At 39.3% G+C, this 23,087-nt stretch overlaps 1 long non-coding RNA gene across 1 annotated transcript; it reads left to right on the forward strand.

The window, feature by feature from the left end:
• Positions 1 to 668: 668 nt before the first annotated feature.
• LOC125777097 (uncharacterized) lies at positions 669 to 22,578 on the forward strand. Its single transcript, XR_007422102.1, has 2 exons — positions 669 to 1,869; positions 22,137 to 22,578. It is a non-coding gene; the product is annotated as an uncharacterized LOC125777097 (long non-coding RNA).
• Positions 22,579 to 23,087: the final 509 nt, after the last annotated feature.

The following is a 23,087-nucleotide window of genomic DNA, read 5'->3' on the forward strand; positions in this document are numbered from 1 at the left end:
CACATATCCGGTGTTTATAGGCATCTCCATGTTCTGGCAAAACAGCATTTGCTTGTTTAAATCCAAAGTAACCCCGTGATCAATCATGAAATCTACTCCCATTATAATTTCATCCGTGATTTCTGCTACGATGAAGGTGTGATTAACTTCCAGGGTACCAATCATCACTTCGCAAAACACTTTTCCCGCGACAGCTGCCTCCTCCCCGGTGGCCGTTCGAAGCTTGCAACCGACTAATGGTTCAACCGTTCCTCTTACCACATCCGGTCGGATAATTGAATGTGTGGCACCAGTATCCAAAGTAAGCGTTGACACTCGTCCATTTACGATGCCGTTGATAGTAAGATTGTTGTCATGGCGACCTATTTGTGATATTGAGATGGCGGGGCAAATAGTCGTGGGAACCAGCTCACGCCCCTTTGAACTGTTCCGTTTTAGTTTAACGACTTGTGAGATGTGGATGCTTCGACCTCGTCATCTGTTGGCTGTTTCCGTTTTGATGGGTTTACTTTTATATTGCAATTTCGGGCAAAGTGACCCGCTTTTCCACAGTTGAAACATCTTCCTGTTGTATTTACTCGTGGTGCAGCAATTGCCTTCAGAGTCTTCAACATTTCTTCCATCAGCGCCGGTTGTTCCATTTCAACCCTTTGTACCTTGTGTGCTGGTTTACTTAGTAGGGAAGCTGTTTCCTGTGTGAGGGCGTGCGAAACCGTTTCAGCAAACGTTCTTTTTGGCAATGCATACGTGGCGCGTTTGGTGTCCACATCACGAATTCCATTTATGAAACATTGAATTTTTACCCTCTCAATGTAATCCACAGGTGCATCTGCATTTGCCAAATGAGCCAGTCGATCTATTTCAGTTGCGAACTCTTGCAATGACTCGTTCATTTTCTGACCCCTATTTTGCAGTTCGATCTGGTATATTTGTTTCCGGTGTTCACTACCATATCGTCTTTCTATCGCACTCATCAATGCCTCATAGTTGTCCCGTTCACAGTCTGGAATAGTCTGAAGGATTTCTGCCGCAGGTCCTTTCAATGATACAAACAAGGACGCCACTTTGTCCGCTGCATTCCAATTATTGGCCATTGCTGTCTTTTCAAACTGAAGTTTGAAAATTTGAAATGGAATACTTCCATCGAATGTGGGTGCCTTCAATCTTTGGATATTTGTTGATGGTGCAGGGCCATGCAGTTGCAGTTCTCGCACACGATTACTTAATTGAAGAACTTCTGATATTAAATTTTCTTCGTCATTTTTTAAAGTGCTTAATTCGTCTTCAAATTTTGAAAATTTCTCTTGCACTTGTGTATTATTCTCTGTAATCTGTTGTGTAAGGCGAGACTCTAACTGTGATGTATTTTCAGCTATTTGCGTCATTTGCTGTGCCAGACGATTTTCTGTTTGCACTACATTTTCTGTTATTCGTGATATATTTTCAGCTATTTGCTGTGCCAGACGATTTTCTGTTTGCACTGCATTTTCTGCTATTTGCTGTGCCAGACGATTTTCTGTTTGCACTGCGTTTTCTGCTATTTGCCTAATAGCCACTAATAACATGTTAGTGTCTACGCTTGATGATGTTCGTTGTTCTTCTAATTTTTCTTCTACCTTTGTAGAAGTTCCTGGCCCATCAAATTCGAACTCGTCTACATTAATTCCATCCGCTTCCATTGCTTCACGTAGTCGTGCCTGCAGATCCGCCTTTTGCCCGCTTATCGGCAAATTACACTCCTCCAGTTCCTTTTTTAATTGCTGAATTCTCAATTCTCCGAATTTAACCATCTTGAATTTGGATTATTTAACAATCCCACTTCTGACACCAATTGTTACGAATTTACTGCTTGCTAGTTTACTTTGTTAGGTTCGTATCTCTGGATTGACAAATAAAACAAACACTGTTTAATTTAATTCAACAACTCTTTATTTCACAACTCGTCTACACTATAGCAGTTTACTCTTAGCACTGAATGATTACGTTGGCGCTGCCACGGCTTATATAGCCACGCACTTCTCGCTGATGCCGACGTGTCCTTCTAGAATATTGCGTCTGGAAATTACCAGAACATACGGCGCCAAATGCAGCTATTGCTTAGACAAGCAGACAGTGCGGCGCCAGATGTCTACAACAAGACAAATGCTATTCCATATACCTACAACTATTGTTCATAATAAGGGATGCATATAGCAATACAAATACAACTTAATACTACTTTTGTAACAATATTTTTGACTACAGCAAAATCTATTAAGTCTGGTATTTTTCTTCTATCACTGGGCCAGTATGTCGGCTTACCAGGAGATATTATATCCAGCTTATTATGCTTATTCATAATAGTGTAGTACAACCGTCGTCCTTTTGGATTAATAAGATGTGAGCCCCAGTACGTGTGTTTTGCGTTATAATCTCCATCGCTAGAAATTTTTGACCTAGTGTTCCAAAAAAGTCTTTAAATTCGATTTCTGTAATTTTAAAACGAGGTGGACAGTATATAGCAGTAAGGTTTAAGTCACAACCCCGATTTTTGAGTGAAATTGTTGTAGCTTGTAACTGTAGAGTAGCATGCGATTCTAGGGCATAGTGGTTTAAACGATTTCTAATCAACACTGCCGTGCCACCATGCGCTTTTCCATCTGGATGATTTGTGACATAGACTCTAAATCCCGGAATATTGAAATTATTTTTATTTGTTAAATGAGTTTCTGATATAAGCATTACATTAATATTCTTTTCAGACAGAAATCTGATAATCTCTAATTTATGTTGGTTAGCACCGTTGGCATTCCATATACAGATATTTGGTAAGCTCATTTTTTACTTAATAAATTTTGCAGCATTTGATTTTGTGATTTTATTTAAATCTTGGATCATGTTTTGCATGGTAGACATAAATTGTGTCATACACTGTGTAAGATTTATAATCATTGTTTCAATACTTCCATTTGGAGTATTTTGCGGCAGTTGCATTTGCACAGTGTTGCCTTTCACCACATTTGCATAGCTTCCTTGCATATTATTATTGATAGAAGTAATAGGATTTGAACTTTTCTCTGTGGTTGCTATAATTTCATTACGGGGTGTTTGTAACATTTGGTTACGACGTGCTTGAATGCCCTGTGACAACTTCGATTTCAAATCTTTATATACAGGATAACCCCTGTATTTTGCAGGGGGATTCCCTCCGTAATTGCTGTATTTTTATTTAATTCTTCTTTCTTAAGGGTGTATTTCGAAGTGGGATGTAAATCACCACATACCACACAAACACTGCGTAGAGTGCAATATGATTTAGTATTCCCATATTCTTTGCAGTTAGTACATTGTACCGGACCGTTTCTTTTATGTGGTTCTGTTTTAAACCACATTCCTCCAATGCTTCTTTCACTTCACTAGAGTCTACGGCGGACTCTATACCCTTGATTACAACAACTAGGCCCTTAGAGCTCTTCAGTTGATATGAATAATAATTTTTGTTTTTACTCGACAAAAATTTAACGATTTCCATGAAGTGTAGGACTGAATTTTTGTTTCGTCTATATTGCTTTTTTTCAAAGGCACTATATGGAAATTGTTAGTACCTACAATTTTCCTTATTTCAGCAACGAGAGCATTACTGCTACGTTCACGCAAATATATTGGAGGTGGTTTGGCATTAACGACTGTGGTGGTACCCTTCGCATCGTCGTCTGAACCATTGCTTAGTATGGCAAATCTGTTGCCATTTAAAACTTCCGTTTTATTTTTATTTGGTGTGCTGCCTTGAAATTTTTTAGGATTGACCGCTGATTTAGAAGGACTTAATATCCTCTTTATATTGACGTAGCGGTCAATGCCTGTTTGTACAGATGGGCCTTTTTTTGTTGGTACACTCTCACCTTGCTTTGTGATTTTCTTCGTTGCCTGCTCCTTTGTTGGTACCTGCAGGCTGGTTGGTGTCAGGGCATTTGTTATTGCCCGATTGTTGTTTTCGGCTGCTACTGCTGACTGCGTTCTTTGCTTAGATTCCTTTTCAGCTGATCGCCGCGATGACTCATCATCGCCGTTACACTTTTTATTTCCAGTATTTGTGGTTGTTGTTGGGTCGACAAAGCTGAAGTAGGCATTTAAGGAATGCCTACGGCCTTGCTGATGAGGCTGCCAAGCACTCATTATTATTTGTTTGATTTTTTTTGTTTTTTTGTTTTCACTTGTTGATTCGTGCACTAATTGTTTATGTTTATTATTATTAATTTGTGTGCAATGTTTTAAATGTTTGTTTACAATTTATAAATTGTTTTTTTTTTCTTTTTTTTTTTTTTTTTTTTTTACTGTTTGATTGGTTTTATGATTAATTTTTTTTTGTAAAGATTGAATTCACGGAGCGAGTTAAATAACACGTCCGTACTCTTTGAACACTCTCTGAATTGAAGCTGTCCTGATCACAAGCAGGAAAAAGCTCGAAGACATAAAATTAAATATTGACGGCCACAGTATAATGGCCCAGAAGGCATTAAAGTACCTAGGAGTGCTTATCGACAATAGACTTAGCTACAAGACGCACATCGAAAAGGTATGTGAGAAAGCAGCACGTGTAACGGCCGCCCTATCAAGAATAATGGCCAACATTGGTGGACCAAGCCAAAATAGACGAGCACTATTGGCCAAGGTGAGCCAATCAATTCTGATGTACGTGGCGCCCATATGGGGACCAACACTACAGCAAAAGACGTATGCTAAGAAAGCGAAATTTTAATGCGACTCAGTGCCATAAGGGTCACGTGTGCATTTCGTACCGTATCCCACGAAGCGGTTGGGGTTTTAGCAGGCATCATGCCGCCAGAGATAATGGCCATGGAGCTCAAAAGAGTATATGACAGGTCTACAAGACTGGGTAGGCGACTAACAGCTGAAGAGCGGAAGGAAGCGAGGCAAACAAGCCTCAATGAATGGCAAGGACGGTGGGATGCAGCTACGACGGGGAGATGGACCCACATGCTAATTAGAAATGTACAAGCATGGGTAGAAAGGAAACACGGGGAAACAGATTTTTACCTGACTCAATTTTTGACGGGACACGGGTGTTTTAGAGAGTATCTCTATAAATATGGACACGACGACGGGACGAATTGTTTCTTCTGCGGCAGCAGCGGAGAAAACGCACTGCACATCTTCTTTTTCTGCCGACGCTATGAAAAGGAGAGAGTCGATCTACAGAAACTGACAACGGAACAAGTCACACCGGATAATATAGTGGGGATAGTGAGAGAGCGTGGTGTGCTATAGTTCTGAAAGAACTAAGAAGGAAAGAGTAGCAACGCAGTGAAATCAGAAGGATGAATGAGGAGTAGGTCTGAATGACGTGACTGACGAACCGAATGGCTAAGCTAGGCCCCACGATGTAATGTTTAACGGTAGTTCCGTGGGGCAAATAAACAAGCAAAGACAATGGAGTTAAGGGTTTAGTACGTAGGCGTAATGGTTTCAGCGGCCAATACGAATCGTGCATACCGTCCGGAAAAATGACGGTATCTTTTGAAGATTCCCCCTCCAAAATCAAAAAAAAAAAAAAAAAAATTATGTTGTGTATGCGTTATTTGTGTGCAATGTCATACGCACATGTTTATGTATGTACATATGAGCAGCGTGCACATGTCATTATTGATAAGTGATAATATGATTTGAATTCGCGAAAACGAACATGAACACATAAGTATGTATGGTCATGATACATGTGAATATAAGTTTTGAATGATAAAATGTACGATTAATGTATGTATGTACATTTATCACTATTGTAATATATTTCATTTTTTTAATAATATTATGATACTTTGTTATATACATATGTAATGAATTATACACATAAGTATGAATATATTAAATACAAGAACTAATTAAAAAAATAGGCTTTATTTTCACATTAACTACAAATATTGCTTTGAAAAATTAATTTAATTCAAATGTATTTAATTGCACATGTATTTATTAATATGCACAAAAAGAATTCATACGAATAAACATGTTAGCATATAAACGTATAAAAATATAAGCACAACAGCGAACATACGTCTGTTAGAGCAATGTATGGTTTTGAGCATAATGTTTATTTCACGCTCTGCTCTGTTCAAGCGAAAAGGTTAAAATTTCTCCTGCCGAGCTGGAAGTGGTGAAACTCTTCCATCTCGACCGAGTTAGCCAAAAATATTTTTACGTTCTTCGCGCCGTAAACCTTCTCTATGATAAACGTTCTCTGCAACAATCACACGATCATCAACGAGTCGTCTCTAATATTCGCCACAAAACTATCTGAAGGGATAGATCCGAACGGGAGCCTCTTTCTTATCGTTTCATCCGTGAACTAAGACGTTCGACCGCATGAACCACCTTTAAGTTTATTACATCGCAAAATGCCGTTTTTATATTATATTTGCTTTTCATGAACCAGGAGGTTCAAGCAGAGAACATAAAGCATAGAGAAGGTGCAGGTTCGACAGCGAACATTTTGTAGGATTTTGGAAGGGAATTCACCTCACAACCTCAGAATTCACGATGTGAAATGTTAACATTTTTAACAGTTCTCTCACATACTCAAACAGAGAATATGAAGAGAAATAATATATGTACGAGTACGGCATATGATGCCCTAGCATGTATGCGGAATCAGGGAATATTGAAGAAAAATAAGTTCCATTTTTAACAGCGGAAAATGTGTACAAATACAGCTCTCTCTCATACTCAAGAATATGAAGAGACATAATATAAATACATACATACATATGTATGCATGCTCCTTATGATACTCCCAACAACAGCATTGTGATATTTTCATGCTTCAATTTTTGCTTTCAACTTAGGAATCGCAATGTATGCAAATATGTATGTATGCTTTTGCGTTTTGCCGTCGGCATTTCCATATTGGCATGTAAAAAAAATTATGATATGAGATGATATTTTGTATGAATGCATGCATAATAATATTTATAGTCAATTTGGACTTGCATATTTAATAATTTAATTTGATTTTTACATAACATAGTATAGTAATAAATACTTTTGTATCATATTTCTTGCTAATAGAAATTAAATTTATCAAAACAATATATATGTACATACATTCCGAAATTCAAACAATGATTTTATCACTTATCAATGTATTTTATGTGCGCGCGTTGATCTGCACGTTCATACATTCATATACACTTTTATGTACATATATTTGTATATACTTCCGAACAAATAATGCACAAGCATACAAACATATGCGTACACATGTGAATATGTCACCAACAAAAAATTTAAGCATTGTTCTACAAAAACAACAACTGCTCAAATAGCCGAATTGGCGAAGCCCAAATGTAGTAAATTTTACAACAAAAACGATTTCATTCATAAACGCAGGCGCAAATTCCACAAGCGACCTCGCTTCATTCATAAAAGTAGACACCATTACATCTCCCCGAGCAGGCCTTTGCCAACAAGCGTCTTTTCGCGACGATGGCAAAAGCTAAAAATCACAGAACGAAGCGAGAAAAGTGGCAATATAGCTCTTGTCGATTTGCAATATTTGTCAATTCTAAAATAAGTAGGGGTATTCTCTTGCTCTTGCAAGATTGCAGATTGCAAAAATACTACACCGAAATATACAAGGGCACGAGAGCACCCATTGCAGAATTTAGTGATATATGAGTGACTGATTCAGTCAATTTATTGTAAATGACTATTGTGCATGGCTATTGTGAATTGGCGCACCTTCTGCTTGCATTTTTAACAAAAAAACTGTAACAAAACTTTATAATTTAAATAGAAATTATAAAATCTAATTAAAATTTACCTTTCTCAACAGTTTAACGACGTAATATGTCTTTTTGTAAAATGGCAACTACAACAGGGTTGCAATTTTATTTTTGCGTGACATTGCACGCTAATACACATGGGTTTTGGTCTGACATATTTCACAGCCCTTGCAAATATTTTTCTGCGTGTGTTTGTTGTTGTGCCGTTGTAAATGTGCAATGCTTGCACCGTGCACCGGGTTTTGCAAGAGCAAGAGAATACCCCTAGTATTTTTCCGTGGCTCGCAAAAATCTGCGTCGATATGTATGCAAGTTCATACATATGCATACATATTTACGCTACCTTGTAGGCGATGCTGTTCCAGCAGCAAGGAAAGCGGTAACAATCGGCGGCCATTAGTTTATTTTTTTTCGACACAACTCGGATTTTCTACCAACAACACAATGTTGTGGCACTTTGTCGTCGCGTCAGTGCTTCGACAGATTGACTCTTTGAAAAAACGTAAGTTTCGGCTATTGGTTGACCGTGACAACGGAGATGCGAAAGATGCGTGCGACATATGTATGTGGCTCGCATGTTAACGAAATAATGCGAATATGCATATTTCATGAAGGTCATCAATTTTCTTTGAAGGAATGAAGTTCATTTGACACATCTTCACTTTGTAATAGTGGAAATTAATATCACTTTTTTGAAATAATTTAAAAATTAAAAAATTTATTAAATTATTTTTTACCTAATTTATAACGATTTTGTAAAAAAACTAAAATTTTTATCATTTTTCTGAAAAAAAATGGTTCATATGATACAAGATAAGCACGCATACATATGTATGTGACTCAGAAAATGCTTCTTTACATTCTTTGTGTGACTTTGCATAGTTTTCTTCAAAGCTTTCTCTTTACTCATTCTCGCATGAATTTAGACGTTTTACATATATTTCTGCCATTGAACGTGCTCATTTCTGCTAAATAGCAGCGAGAATGGTGAATTCCCTTCCAAAATCTTATAAGCTCTGTTAGCCGTCCAATCGAACATCATACAGAATTCAATTTGCACCTTCTATTATATGTTTTAAGTTCTCTGGTTCAAGTGACGGAGTGACATAATGCCAAAATTCGACAGCAGTGTGTTTCGCAACAAAAATAAAGTTATCTTGTATTAATTCAATAAAATAAAAAAAATTACAAAATATGTATGTATAAAACCACGAAAAACTAAAGTGAACAATTTAAAAGCACAAAGGTACAGTGAAAAAAGAAACAAAAAACACAGAAAGTTCACACAAAAAGTTAAACACACAAAAAAAAAGAGAAAAGAAACTGAAATTTTAGAAACAGTGAGGAACAAAAGAAAAACCTACTAAAATCAAAAACGTGCGCGAAAAAAACTAAAACACAAAAGAATACAAAAATCTTCTAAAAATCAAAAACGAGCGTGGTATAATTACAATAAAGTTTAACAAACATAAAAACTAAAATCAAAACGAGCGCGGTATGATTACATAAAAGGTAACAAATACAAAAATTATACATTGTGAAGGGAGACTACACCAACAAAGAAGAAAAATAGCAATTTAACAGGGATAGCGCTGCATATATTTGTACATAAATATTTATATTAACATAGGGACAAACAGAGACGAAAAAGAGTATAAGCAGAATGATCCAAAACCCTTGGCGGAAAATAATGTGAGTCCGTTCCATATACAATTTGATATTAGTATACAAATATACAAATTTTTTTTTATGCACATATATATGTATGTATATATGTTAAGTTTACAGTTTCGACGGTATTTCGGGACACCGTTAACTGTTCTTAATAAACAGTTCGATATAAGTATGTATGCATATGTACAAAAAAAAAATAACTGCAAAAAGTACTGCCGATTTGCTTAGCTTGTGTCTTTAGACAAAAACAAAAAGAAAACCAAATATATACATACATAAATAATTAAAACATATATACTATGAGCATATTCTTCCAAATTTGCAAATTCTTTTACACCCAATTTAATATACGTACATACCAGAGAGCTGCAACGATCACAATTTTTTCAATCATACCCGATCATTGACTCAGATTTTTTGTGACGGAAAACTTTGCTTCAACAAAAATGAATGATCGTAAGCGAGCGTGCTCAAAGCGAACAATCAGTTTCAATCACTGTTGCTTGTTTCGTAATGATTTTTCTCGATCGAAAGCCTTGTGTGAGCAGCAAAGAATGTTCGAGAATGCTGCTTGCATTCCGATCGATCACAATCATACCGTTTGGTCATACCGGGTGGTTCCTGCCAGCAGCGCAGTCGCTGAGCGTTCTTTTTCTTTAGCTCGAAATATTATAACTGAAAAAAGAAATAGGCTCGGACCATGTTCAGTTGATAATTTATTGTTTTTAAATACATTTTTTTTAAGTTTTAGCGATTAAGAAACCAAGTTTATTACCTTCTTTTAATTTTAAGTTTTTGTTGATCTCAATGAAGAAGTGATAAAAATTTTAAATTTGTGTTCCCTAATATTTTAAGCATTACCTTTGTTTATTAATTTTAAGCATTAATTGAATTTTAGTTTTAAGCGTTAAAAATGAAGAAATATATGCAGTAATGTTTTGGATTTTATGCATCGCAACTTGTTTCCGTTAAAACACACAAATATGTATGTACATACAAACTATGCACATACATATTTGCAAGGCAATTCTCGATCTCACTGGTTCAATCACAATCAATTCAAACGCACACTTGATCGATGTATGAGTTTTCGTGCATCATTAGACTTGATCGTGTTTTTCTGTACAATCATTTCCAATCATCATACCGGAACCGAACAATCAGTTTCAATCAGTAAGCAGAGCAATCAAAACAATTGATCGAACTCCTTCGTTTTGGGCACGAAACTCGATCGAACAATTTTGTTGTGAACCGCTGTGCTGAGTTGTGACCGTTTTGAGCATGGCTGATCAAACCGGATCGATCATACTCAATGCAGGTCTCTGGTACAAATAAAGGGTGATTTTTTAAGAGCTTGATAACTTTTTAAAAAAAAAAAACGCATAAAATTTGCAAAATCTCATCGGTTCTTTATTTGAAACGTTAGATTGGTTCATGACATTTACTTTTTGAAGATAATTTCATTTAAATGTTGACCGCGGCTGCGTCTTAGGTGGTCCATTCGGAAAGTCCAATTTTGGGCAACTTTTTCGAGCATTTCGGCCGGAATAGCCCGAATTTCTTCGGAAATGTTGTCTTCCAAAGCTGGAATAGTTGCTGGCTTATTTCTGTAGACTTTAGACTTGACGTAGCCCCACAAAAAATAGTCTAAAGGCGTTAAATCGCATGATCTTGGTGGCCAACTTACGGGTCCATTTCTTGAGATGAATTGTTGTCCGAAGTTTTCCCTCAAAATGGCCATAGAATCGCGAGCTGTGTGGCATGTAGCGCCATCTTGTTGAAACCACATGTCAACCAAGTTCAGTTCTTCCATTTTTGGCAACAAAAAGCTTGTTAGCATCGAACGATAGCGATCGCCATTCACCGTAACGTTGCGTCCAACAGCATCTTTGAAAAAATACGGTCCAATGATTCCACCAGCGTACAAACCACACCAAACAGTGCATTTTTCGGGATGCATGGGCAGTTCTTGAACGGCTTCTGGTTGCTCTTCACCCCAAATGCGGCAATTTTGCTTATTTACGTAGCCATTCAACCAGAAATGAGCCTCATCGCTGAACAAAATTTGTCGATAAAAAAGAAAAGAACCGAACACTGATTTTGGTAATAAAATTCAATGATTTGCAAGCGTTGCTCGTTAGTAAGTCTATTCATGATGAAATGTCAAAGCATACTGAGCATCTTTCTCTTTGACACCATGTCTGAAATCCCACGTGATCTGTCAAATACTAATGCATGAAAATCCTAACCTCAAAAAAATCACCCGTTATATTTATATGCATACATATACTAATACATATATTATTTCTGTAAGGTCTTTTTGTGTTAGTTTCTAATTTTCTGCTCTCATTTGGAACCAATATTATTAAATAAGGTATCGTTTTAAAGGTGGCGGTTAGCTCTACATGCAAAACCATGTTTTAATTAGCGGGGTGCTTTTGTTTAATCGTATTTTATAAAAATTAATTATTTAAAAAAAAAACGATTATGAATGTACAAAAAAATCAATTTGTACTGTAACGCTATTGTGAATTCGTCCTGCAACGCTATTGTCGCGTAGATGTCGCTAAGACTGCTGCGAGCGCGCCATCTATACTTGAATAGTGCTAAAATTAGTGAATAAGACTGCGTTCACGTTGGGTCATAAACTCGACTTAAAGGGACATTTTTTTAGTTATAAAGTGAAAAACTCTTACTACGCAAAGTAAAAAAAAAAGTTGAAAATAGAAGTTATTATTATTTGTACCTATGTATAGTGTAGCTAATTGAAAATCCTTTTTATAAACCTGTGATAAAATACATAATTGGTAAGTTCTAAGATGTGCATTTTTACATGAATTACATGTGTTCACATTTTGTTCATATTGTTAGATTATAATGCCTAGGGCACCCTAAATCCTTCAACTGAGTGAAGAAGACGTCAAGAAGCTAGAAGAAGTCGACCAAGCCAGCAAAGAAATATTCATCTAGCCCATGTAAGGCAAACAATGCACAACCGCCGACAGGAACATAGTCATCAAATTGTAGTCCAGCGTAGGAGTGACTTAGTACCATCATATATTTTAAAGTTAAGCAGTGACACAAATTCTAGGAGAATACAGGAAAAGCTTCCAAAAACTTATTGTTCCGCGAGCCTCGGAATCATCCAAGAACCACATAGCGTTGGGCGTATGGATCAACAATGTATATTTTGTATGGCAAAACTATTTGCAAGGGAAGTTAGCGATAGAAGTTCTTCAATTTGTTGTCACAAAGTAGGTGGGTTTGCCAGAAATTTCTGTATGTGAAGAACTTAAGACTTGGTGGATGGAGTCATGTGTAGAAGTTCACGCAAGTGAGGAAACGATTCTTCTACATGTGACTCAAGCAGCTCACGACTTCCGGTCTTTGACCAAGTATCCTCTGGGTAGCCTAAGAACATCCGTTTGAAGGCGAGCTAAAGTGAGAAGGCGAAACATCCCCTGCATAGGGTTGTGCGCTGGGTTTGGGACCCGCCACGTAAAAAAAAACACCCCAGTGAATAGTTATAACCAGCCTCGGATGAGAGACCCCCCTTTTGATGACGACCATGGCAAACGAAATAAGGACTACGAATTGAGGGCATGCACCTGGAATGTTCGGTCTCTTAACTGGGAAGGTGCCACTGCCCAGCTGGTCTATGTCCTCGTGAAAACAAAGGCTGCCAAGTCCAAGACGGGACAAGGACAGAGACGAGTAGGTCCTTGTGACATTTACTACAGTGGCCATATAAAGGAGCGCAGGTTTGGTGTGAGATTCGTGGTGGGAGAGAGACTCCGTCGCCGAGTACTATCACTCACTGCGGTGAATGAACATCTAGCCACAAAGCGAGGTTCTTCAACATATCGCTGATTTGCGCCCACGCCCCGACGGAAGAGAAGGACGATGGACGATGTAACCAAAGATGCCTTTTATGAGTGCTTGGAGCGCACTTATGTGAAAAGCCCCCGCCACGATGTAAAAATCGTGCTTGGCGACTTCAACGCCAGGATGGGCACAGAAGGTACCTTTGGCACTACGGTCGGTAAATTCAGCTTCCACGAGGAAACATCCCCAAATAGGTTGAGGCTGATCGACTTCGCCGGGGCCCGAAATATGGTTATCTGTAGTACTAGATTCCAGCATAAGAAGATCAATAAAGCTACCTGGCTGTCTCCGGATCGAAAAACTACAAACCAGATCGATCATGTTGTGATAGACGGAAGACACGACTCCTGTGTTGTATATGCGCGTGCGCTCCGAGGTCCTAACACCGACTCGGACCACTATCTTGTTGCAGCTGAGAGTCGCACCCGCTTCTGTGCAGCAAAAAACGCACGTCAACAAACACAAGGAAGGTTCGACGTCGAGAAGCTGCAATCACAACAGACAGCCGAACGATTCTTTACTCGGCTTGCACTCCTGCTCTCTGAGAGCACTCGTCAACAACTCGGTATAAGGGAACTGTGGGACGGCATTTCAAACTCCTTACGTACAACTGCAACTGAAACCATTGGTTTTCGGAAAGTGCAAAAGCTGGTACGACGAGGATTGCCGTGTCGCAGCGGAGAGAAAACAGGCTGCCTACCTCGCAACGTTACGATCGACCACAACACGTGCGGGATGGGATAGATACCGTGAGTTGAAGAGGGAAGCGAGACGCATTTGCAGACGGAAGAAGAAAGAGGCCGAAATGCGTGAGTACGAACAGCTTGATAAGCTGGCCGACAGGGGTAATGCTCGAAAATTCTACGAAACAATGCGGCGGCTTACAGAAGGTTTCAAGACGGGGGCATACTCCTGTAGAACCCCCAAAGGTGATCTAGCCACCGATGCCCAGAGCATACTTAGATTATGGAGGGAACACTTCTCCAGCCTGCTGAATGGCAGTGAACGCATAACACCAGGAGAAGGCGAACCCGATTCCCCAATCGATGACGGTGGAGCAGACGTTCCATTACCCGGCCATGAAGAAGTTCGAATAGCAATTGCCCGCCTCTCCGAGCCGTTCGATACCAAACGAGTTTTCAGACAAGGCGATTCCCTATCGTGCGACTTTTTCAACCTGCTTCTGGAGAAAATAGTTCCAGCTGCAGAACTCAACAGAGAAGGTACCATCTTCTATAGGAGTGTACAACTGCTGGCGTATGCCGATGATATTGATAGCGGCTACGCTGGCTAGGTCATGTTGTCCGGATGGACGAAAACACTCCAGCACCGAAAGTATTCGACGCAGTACCCGCCGCGGGAAGCAGAGGAAGAGGAAGACCTTCACTCCGTTGGAAGGACCAAGTGGAAAAGGACCTGGCTTCGCTTGGAATATCCAATTGGCGCCACGTTGCGAAAAGAAGAAACGACTGGCGTGCGGTTGTTAACTAAGCTATAATCGCGTAAGCGGTGTCTACGTCAATTAAGAAGAAGAAGTAGAACTTAAAACTATAATCCAAGCAATGATTCTGTTACAAAAAAATATTTGGAAAACATAAGAAAATTTAACAACGCTCTAGCATTTGCATCAGTTCAAGTAAACTTTGTTAACATCCCTGGAAGAGGCCCCTTTTGTTTGAAGCTAAACGGTCAAGTATATCATAGAATTGGAGGTTTACAACCACCTGAGGGCGAAACAGCCTCATATGCTGGCCTATTTATTTTAGACAATGATGATGCTTTGCACTATCGTACAAACCGAGAGGTTACGTATAATAACAGTTGTTGCCAATTTCTTATGAACCAACTACAAACAATGCTTATAGCCTACAATCCGTATGCGAGTTTATTCAATTGTGTCAAATATATGTCTAATAATATTGCTGATATGCAAATACAATTTAGTACGGAAAATGGTATGCAACATGTCGACATCCACGCAACTACAATACGAAGCGTTAGCGAAGTGGAGAGCTCCAGAGTTGCATACATTAGATCACATCAAAAAGATTTAAGAGTTGAAAGCTATAAAGGGTTAATGGATTTCCTTCATGCAGATGCTCAAAAAAGAGGTTCAGCTACAGGACTTCCTGTTATTCTTCCGTCTTCGTTTATTGGTAGCCCGCGAAACATGCTTCAAAATTATCAAGATGCTATGACTATAGTATCTAGAGATGAGCGATATTGTGATTTTTCGATATCTGTGATTTCAGTGATTGCTATTTTTAAATCACTGTGATTTTATATTGCTATTGCGATCGCAACTAAGTCGCCGTTCAAACGTCGTTGTTGTTGTTGTAGCGGCAGATTCTGCCAATTTGACACTGTTTGGCCGAATAAAAGTCCGGGTCTGTTCCATTTACGTAGACCCGACTGTCGTGAGAACGACGGAAACATTTTGTCGTTATTGGCGGCAAATTCTCTTTTGGCTCCTGTAACTCGAGTCAAGTTTTTCCGCCTTTCTTTTCACTACATTTTCGCAAATGTTGGAGGGGTTCGGCTACCTGACACTTAGAGCGTATTGCATAGTTCATTTGTATGTTGGTATGATGGTTTCACACATTTCTTAGAAGGAATTACCATTAGTGTGGTTGATAATTTGTTTGTTTAGAATACCCGCTTTTAATATTTTCAAGACCAAATAATTAACTCGAGTTTCCTGATCTTTGGGAAAATACTAAAAACCCGTAATTTTTTTATTCCATCATTTTTTCTGAAATTAATTAGTTACAATTCTTGTTTTCATCACAAAAAGCTTTCAAATTTGGTTTTAACAATAAGTAAAATCAAAAATTTTATTAAAACAAATTAAAATATTCCATTTTGATTATATTTCATCTACCACTTCAAACATCACACTTCACTTCTTTTCCTTGATACATTTCCTGCCATTATTAAAAATTATAAGAACGTTACACTCAAAACTTCAATACCCTGAAGAAAGTTGTTACTTTTCTGCTATTCGCTATTGTGATCGCAATTCACAGGTTTGAACTGCGATCAGAGTTTCGAACTGCGATCGCAATCGCAGTTCATAGAAGCGAACTGCTATTTATAAAAAGTGATCGCAGTTGCGATTTGCGATTTTTCAATCACAGTGAAAAAATCACCGGTAGTGAAATATCGCTCATCACTAATAGTATCCCGCTTTGGCAAACCAGACATTTTCCTTACATTTACTTGCAACCCTAAATGGATTGAAATAACATCAGAACTTAAGCCGTATGAGAGGACAGAAAACAGGCCTGATTTAATCTCAAGAGTATTTCACTTAAAACTCAAATCACTTTTAGATGATTTATTAAAAAAGCACGTATTAGGTGTAGTTCTTGCGTATGTTAGTGTAATCGAATTCCAAAAAAGAGGCCTACCGCACGCGCATATTCTTCTTATGCTTCGAGAAGTCGACAAGCTCCGTTCAATTGAAGATGTGGATTCCTTAATTTCTGCCGAGCTTCCAAACAATGAGGAAGACCCGCAACTTTTTACAATTATAAAGCAAACTATGACGCACGGCTCGTGCGGTATTTTAAATCGCCCCTGTATGAAAGACGGTCAGTGTAGAAAAGGGTTCCCCAAAGAATTTCGAAGTGAAACAAACATAAACGTAAATGGTTACCCTCTTTATAGGCGTCGTGAGAATTATGTTACAGCAACTACTGAAAATCAGGAAATCGACAATCGCTGGATCACATCAATGTCGAGCATTGTTCCTCAATTAAATCTGTTAAGTATTTGTACAAATACGTTTATAGGGTCATGACTGTGCTTCATTGAAATTGAGCATTAACTCTGACGAGCAAATGCAGACGAAGTTAATAGATTCTTAGACTGTCGTTATGTTAGTTCTCCAGAGGCAATGTGGCGACTTCATGAGCGCCAACTCTTTCATCGTCCACATACTATTGAGCGGCTACCTGTCCACTTACAAGAAGAACAAATGATTTACTTCCGAGCTGGTCGCGAAGCTGAAACCAAAATTAGCAAGGACTCCAAACTCAGGGCGTTTTTCAAGCTTTTCAACGAAGAAGAGGACGCCCGTCAGTATTTATACCACGAAATTCCCGATTATGAAAGGTATTTCCTTCGTCTTTTACTTCTCCATACCAAAGGATCAAAGTCATACACGGAAATACGTACGGTAAATGATGTAGTCTATAATAGCTTTCAAGCAGCTGCGGAAGAATTGCATTTAGTAGGTAACAATGCTGAGTGGAAAGAATGTTTGCAGGAAGCTGTAACTTACCAAATGCCAACTCAGTTGATATGGCTTTTTGCAATTATTTGCGTTTTCTGTTCACCAACCAACATTTTGGAGCTTTGGCATATATTTCGTGATGCATTATCAGAGGATTACTCGTACCAAAAACAACACCAGCGCGACGAGTCCTACAATCGTGCTTTACTAGATTTAGAAAACATTTTTAAAATGCATGGCAGAACTTGTCAACACTTTTGCTTACCTCAACCAACGATAGTTGACCAGCCTAACATACTCTACAACTTTGAACAAGAACGTCAACATGGACAAGAAGCTTTTAGCAAACTGAATCAAGAGCAAACGTTAATAGTGAAAGAAGTCTTGAGTTCGGTTAGAAATGAATCTCCAAACTGCTATTTCATTGACGGACCAGGTGGTTCAGGAAAAACATTTATTTACACTACGCTATGTCGCATCCTACGAGGGGAAAATAAGGTGGTTTTACCAGTTGCATGGACAGGCATTGCTGCGAATCTGTTACCTGGGGGACGAACTTCTTCTTCTTCTTTACTGGCGTAGACACCGCTTACGCGATTATAGCCGAGTCAATAATAGCGCGCCAGTCGTTTCTTCTCTTCGCTACGTGGCGCCAATTGGATATTCCAAGCGAAGCCAGGTCCTTCTCCACTTGGTCCTTCCAACGGAGTGGAGGTCTTCCTCTTCCTCTGCTTCCCGCGGCGGGTACTGCGTCGAATACTTTCAGAGCCGGAGTGTTTTCATCCATCCGGACAACATGACCTAGCCAGCGTAGCCGCTGTCTTTTAATTCGCTGAACTATGTCAATGTCGTTGTATATCTCGTACAGCTCATCGTTCCATCGAATGCGATATTCGCCGTGGCCAACGCGCAAAGGACCATAAATCTTTCGCAGAACTTTTCTCTCGAAAACTCGCAACGTCGACTCATCGGTTGTTGTCATCGTCCAAGCCTCTGCACCATATAGCAGGACGGGAATTATGAGCGACTTATAGAGTTTGGCTTTTGTTCGTCGAGAGAGGACTTTACTTTTCAATTGCCTACTCAGTCCGAAGTAGCACCTGTTGGCAAGAGTAATCCTGCGTTGGATTTCCAGGCTGACATTGTTGGTGGTGTTAATACTGGTTCCTAAATAGACGAAATTATCTACAACTTCAAAGTTATGACTGTCAACAGTGACGTGGGGGCCAAGTCGCGAGTGCGACGACTGTTTGTTTGATGACAGGAGATATTTCGTCTTGCCGTCGTTCACTGTCAGACCCATTTGCGTTGCTTCCTTGTTCAGTCTGGAGAAAGCAGAACTAACGGCGCGGGTGTTGAGACCGATGATATCAATATCATCGGAATACGCCAGCAGCTGTACACTCTTATAAAAGATTGTACCTGCTCGATCAAGTTCTGCAGCTCGAATAATTTTCTCCAGCAGCAGATTGAAGAAGTCGCACGATAGGGAGTCGCCTTGTCTGAAACCTCGTTTGGTATCGAACGGCTCGGAGAGGTCCTTCCCGATCCTGACGGAGCTTTTCGTGTTGCTCAACGTCAGTTTACACAGCCTTATTAATTTTGCGGGGATACCAAATTCAGACATCGCGGCATAAAGGCAGCTCCTTTTCGTGCTGTCGAAAGCAGCTTTGAAATCGACGAATAGGTGGTGAGTGTCGATTCTCCTTTCACGGGTATTTTCCAAAATTTGGCGCATGGTGAATATCTGGTCGGTTGTTGATTTACCAGGTCTGAAGCCACACTGATAAGGTCCAATCAGTTTGTTGACGGTGGGCTTTAATCTTTCACACAATACGCTCGACAGAACCTTGTACGCGATGTTGAGGAGGCTTATCCCACGGTAGTTGGCGCAGATTGTGGGGTCTCCTTTTTTATGGATTGGGCAGAGCACACTTAGATTCCAATCGTTGGGCATGCTTTCGTCCGACCATATTTTACAAAGAAGCTGATGCATGCTCCTTATCAGTTCTTCGCCGCCGTGTTTGAATAGCTCGGCCGGCAATCCGTCGGCCCCTGCCGCTTTGTTGTTCTTCAGGCGGGCAACTGCTATTCGAACTTCTTCATGGCCGGGTAATGGATCGTCTGCTCCATCGTCATCGATTGGGGAATCGGGTTCGCCTTCTCCTGGTGTTATGTGTTCACTGCCATTCAACAGGCTGGAGAAGTGTTCCCTCCATAATCTAAGTATGCTCTGGGCATCGGTGGCTAGATCACCTTGGGGGGTTCTACAAGAGTATGCTCCGGTCTTGAAACCTTCTGTAAGTCGCCGCATCTTTTCGTAGAATTTTCGAGCATTGCCCCTGTCGGCCAGCTTATCGAGCTCTTCGTACTCACGCATTTCGGCCTCTTTCTTCTTCTGTCTGCAAATGCGTCTCGCTTCCCTCTTCAACTCTCGGTATCTATCCCATCCCGCACATGTTGTGGTCGATCGTAACGTTGCGAGGTAGGCAGCCTGTTTTCTCTCCGCTGCGACACGGCACTCCTCGTCGTACCAGCTGTTCTTTTGCACTTTCCGAAAACCAATGGTTTCGGTTGCAGCTGTACGTAAGGAGTTTGAAATGCCGTCCCACAGTTACCTTATACCGAGTTGTTGACGAGTGCTCTCAGAGAGCAGGAGTGCAAGCCGAGTGGAAAATCTTTGTGATTGCAGCTTCTCGACGTCGAACCTTCCTTGTGTTTGTTGGCGTGCGTTTTTTGCTGCACAGAGGCGGGTGCGAATTTTGGCTGCAACAATATAGTGGTCCGAGTCGATGTTAGGACCTCGGAGCGCACGTACATCGAAAACACTGGAGACGTGTCTTCCGTCTATCACAACATGATCGATCTGGTTGGCGCCTTCCCAATTAAGGGACCGGACATTCCAGGTGCATGCCCTTAGTTCGTAGTCCTTATTTCGTTTGCCATGGTCGTCATCAAAAGGGGGGTCTCTCATCCGAGGCTTACAGTTGATGTTCATTGGGGGTGTTTTTTTTACGTGGCGGGTCCCAAACCCAGCGCACAGCACTAAGTAGGGGATATTTCGCCTTTCACTTTAGCTCGCCTTCAAACGGATGTTCTTAGGCTACCCAGAGGATACTTGGTCAAAGACCGGAAGTCGTGAGCTGCTTGAGTCATATGTAAAAGAATCGTTTCTGGCCACTCCCAAGTGAATGGCGATCAGAGAACTTTCCTCACTTGCGTGAACTTCTACACATGACTCCATCCTCCAAACTTCACTTGCTCTTTTTAAGCTACCTGTGCCTATTTTAGATACTTCAGTGTCATCTATGCGGCCCAACTCAAAAGAAGCACAGCTTTTACGGAAAACAGATTTATTTATTTGGGATGAAGTATCTATGGTACCTAAGGATGCAATAATTATTGTTGATAAGCTTTACAAAGATATAACAAATGTGAATTTGTCATTTGAAGGAAAAATATTTGTATTTGGAGGTGATTTTAGACAAGTTCTTCCAGTTGTTAGACATGCTACCAGAACTTCAATTATTGAAAATTGCATTAAACGCTCACCGTTGTGGTCAAAGGTGAAAATTCGTAGATTAGTTCAAAATATGCGAGCCAATAATGACCCTGAGATTAAAAACTGGCTACTCAAACTGAGAAATAGTGACTTAGAAATCCAACATGAAATATCCGAAGATACTATTAAAATTCCACGACAATACTACGCTGATTATGATAACCTAATTGCTAAGGTTTACGGCACAAATGGAATAAATGACAGTAACATATCTAAGTTTTACTCAACAGCTATTTTATGTCCAAAAATGACAAATGCTGGACTTTTAATGAGTATATAGTATCAAAGTTATTGCCCGGGGATATTAAAATTTATCTAAGTTGCGATACAGTCGAAAAAAATGAAAGTTATGATGCTCAGTGTTATCCAACTGAGTTTCTTAATTCTCTAAATCCTTCCGGCTTACCTCCACATAAATTAATTTTGAAGAAAAATGCAATCGTTATGTTGATTCGTAATCTTAAAGCCAAAGAAGGACTTATAAATGGTGTCAGGATGGTCGTCAGCCATTTAGGCGAGAACGCAATAACTGTCAAATTAATCGATTCGGGAAAAATAGCTATCATACTGCGAGTTAAACTAACTCCTTCAGATCCAACTGTACACTGCCAGATGACTAGAAAACATTTTCCTTTAAAAGTCGCTTTCGCTATAACTATAAACAAAGCCCCAGGTCAAACATTCGATAAAGCCGGTTTATATTTACCTAGCCCAGTATTTTACATGGACGGTGATATGTGACGTTTTCTAGAGTCAGGCGATTCGAAGATATCACTTTTTCAGCCCAAGCGACATTCAAGCAAAAAATTGAAAATTAATTTATTTTTACGTCGAATATTGTATTTAAGGAAGTTTTGTAAAATAATGTTAAGTTAATAAATACATGTACATATCGAACATAGCTAAAAACGTATACATATATCTATTACTTCTGACTGATGGTTTTGTGGTCATTGGATCATATTGTTACGAATTTACTCTTGCTAGTTTACTTTGTTAGGTTCGTATCTCTGGATTGACAAATAAAATCAACACTGTTTAATTTAATTCAACAACTCTTTATTTCACAACTCGTCTACACTATAGCAGTTTACTCTTAGCACTGATTGATTACGTTGGCGCTGCCACGGCTTATATAGCCACGCACTTCTCGCTGATGCCGACGTGTCCTTCTAGAATATCGCGTCTGGAAATTACCAGAACATACGGCTATACGGCGCCAGACGCAAGCAGACAGTCGCGGCGCCAGACTCAGCAATTGTTTACCTAGACAAGCAGACAGTGCGGCGCCAGATGTCTATTGTTTCGACGAGCAGACAGCCGTGGCGCCAGATGTCTACAACAAGACAAATGCTATTCCATATACCTACAGCTATTGTTCATAATCAGGGATGCATATAGTAATACAAATATAACTTAATACTACTTTTGTAACAATATTTATTAAAAAAAGTTAAATATTGTTTTCTCAAATTTTCAGATATTCGACATATATAAGTTTGTATGAAGGAAACTTCAAAATTTTAGAAAAAGGTTTGAAAAATCCTGGACCTGGACTAATAAAAGGTTTCAAGCCATTTTTGTTTTTTTTTTTTTTTGTTGCGCAAGACACACACGGGTCCACCTAGTATACTAATATTACACTACCCAGTGATGGATTACCGCCTAGGCCCGCGAGGCCCGGGCCTAGGGCGGCACAATTTGGGGGGCGGCAAATTTTTCAGAATGTCAAAATTTTAAATCTGATATAATGTAACGCCAATACATTTTAAGAATTTATTTTGATTTTTTTTATATAAATTTACAAATTCTATGGAATAGAATGTAATTCATTTTCTGATTAACTTTTTTATTCGTGAGTGCAATACTGATAAAAAATGTTTTATAACAGAAATAATTGAATATTGATAAGCTTTTTCTGACGAATTTTCAAAGCTCTGTTGACTTGTTG

Source organism: Bactrocera dorsalis, chromosome 1, assembly GCF_023373825.1.
Source record: "Bactrocera dorsalis isolate Fly_Bdor chromosome 1, ASM2337382v1, whole genome shotgun sequence".
Classification (NCBI taxonomy): Eukaryota; Metazoa; Arthropoda; class Insecta; order Diptera; family Tephritidae; genus Bactrocera; species Bactrocera dorsalis.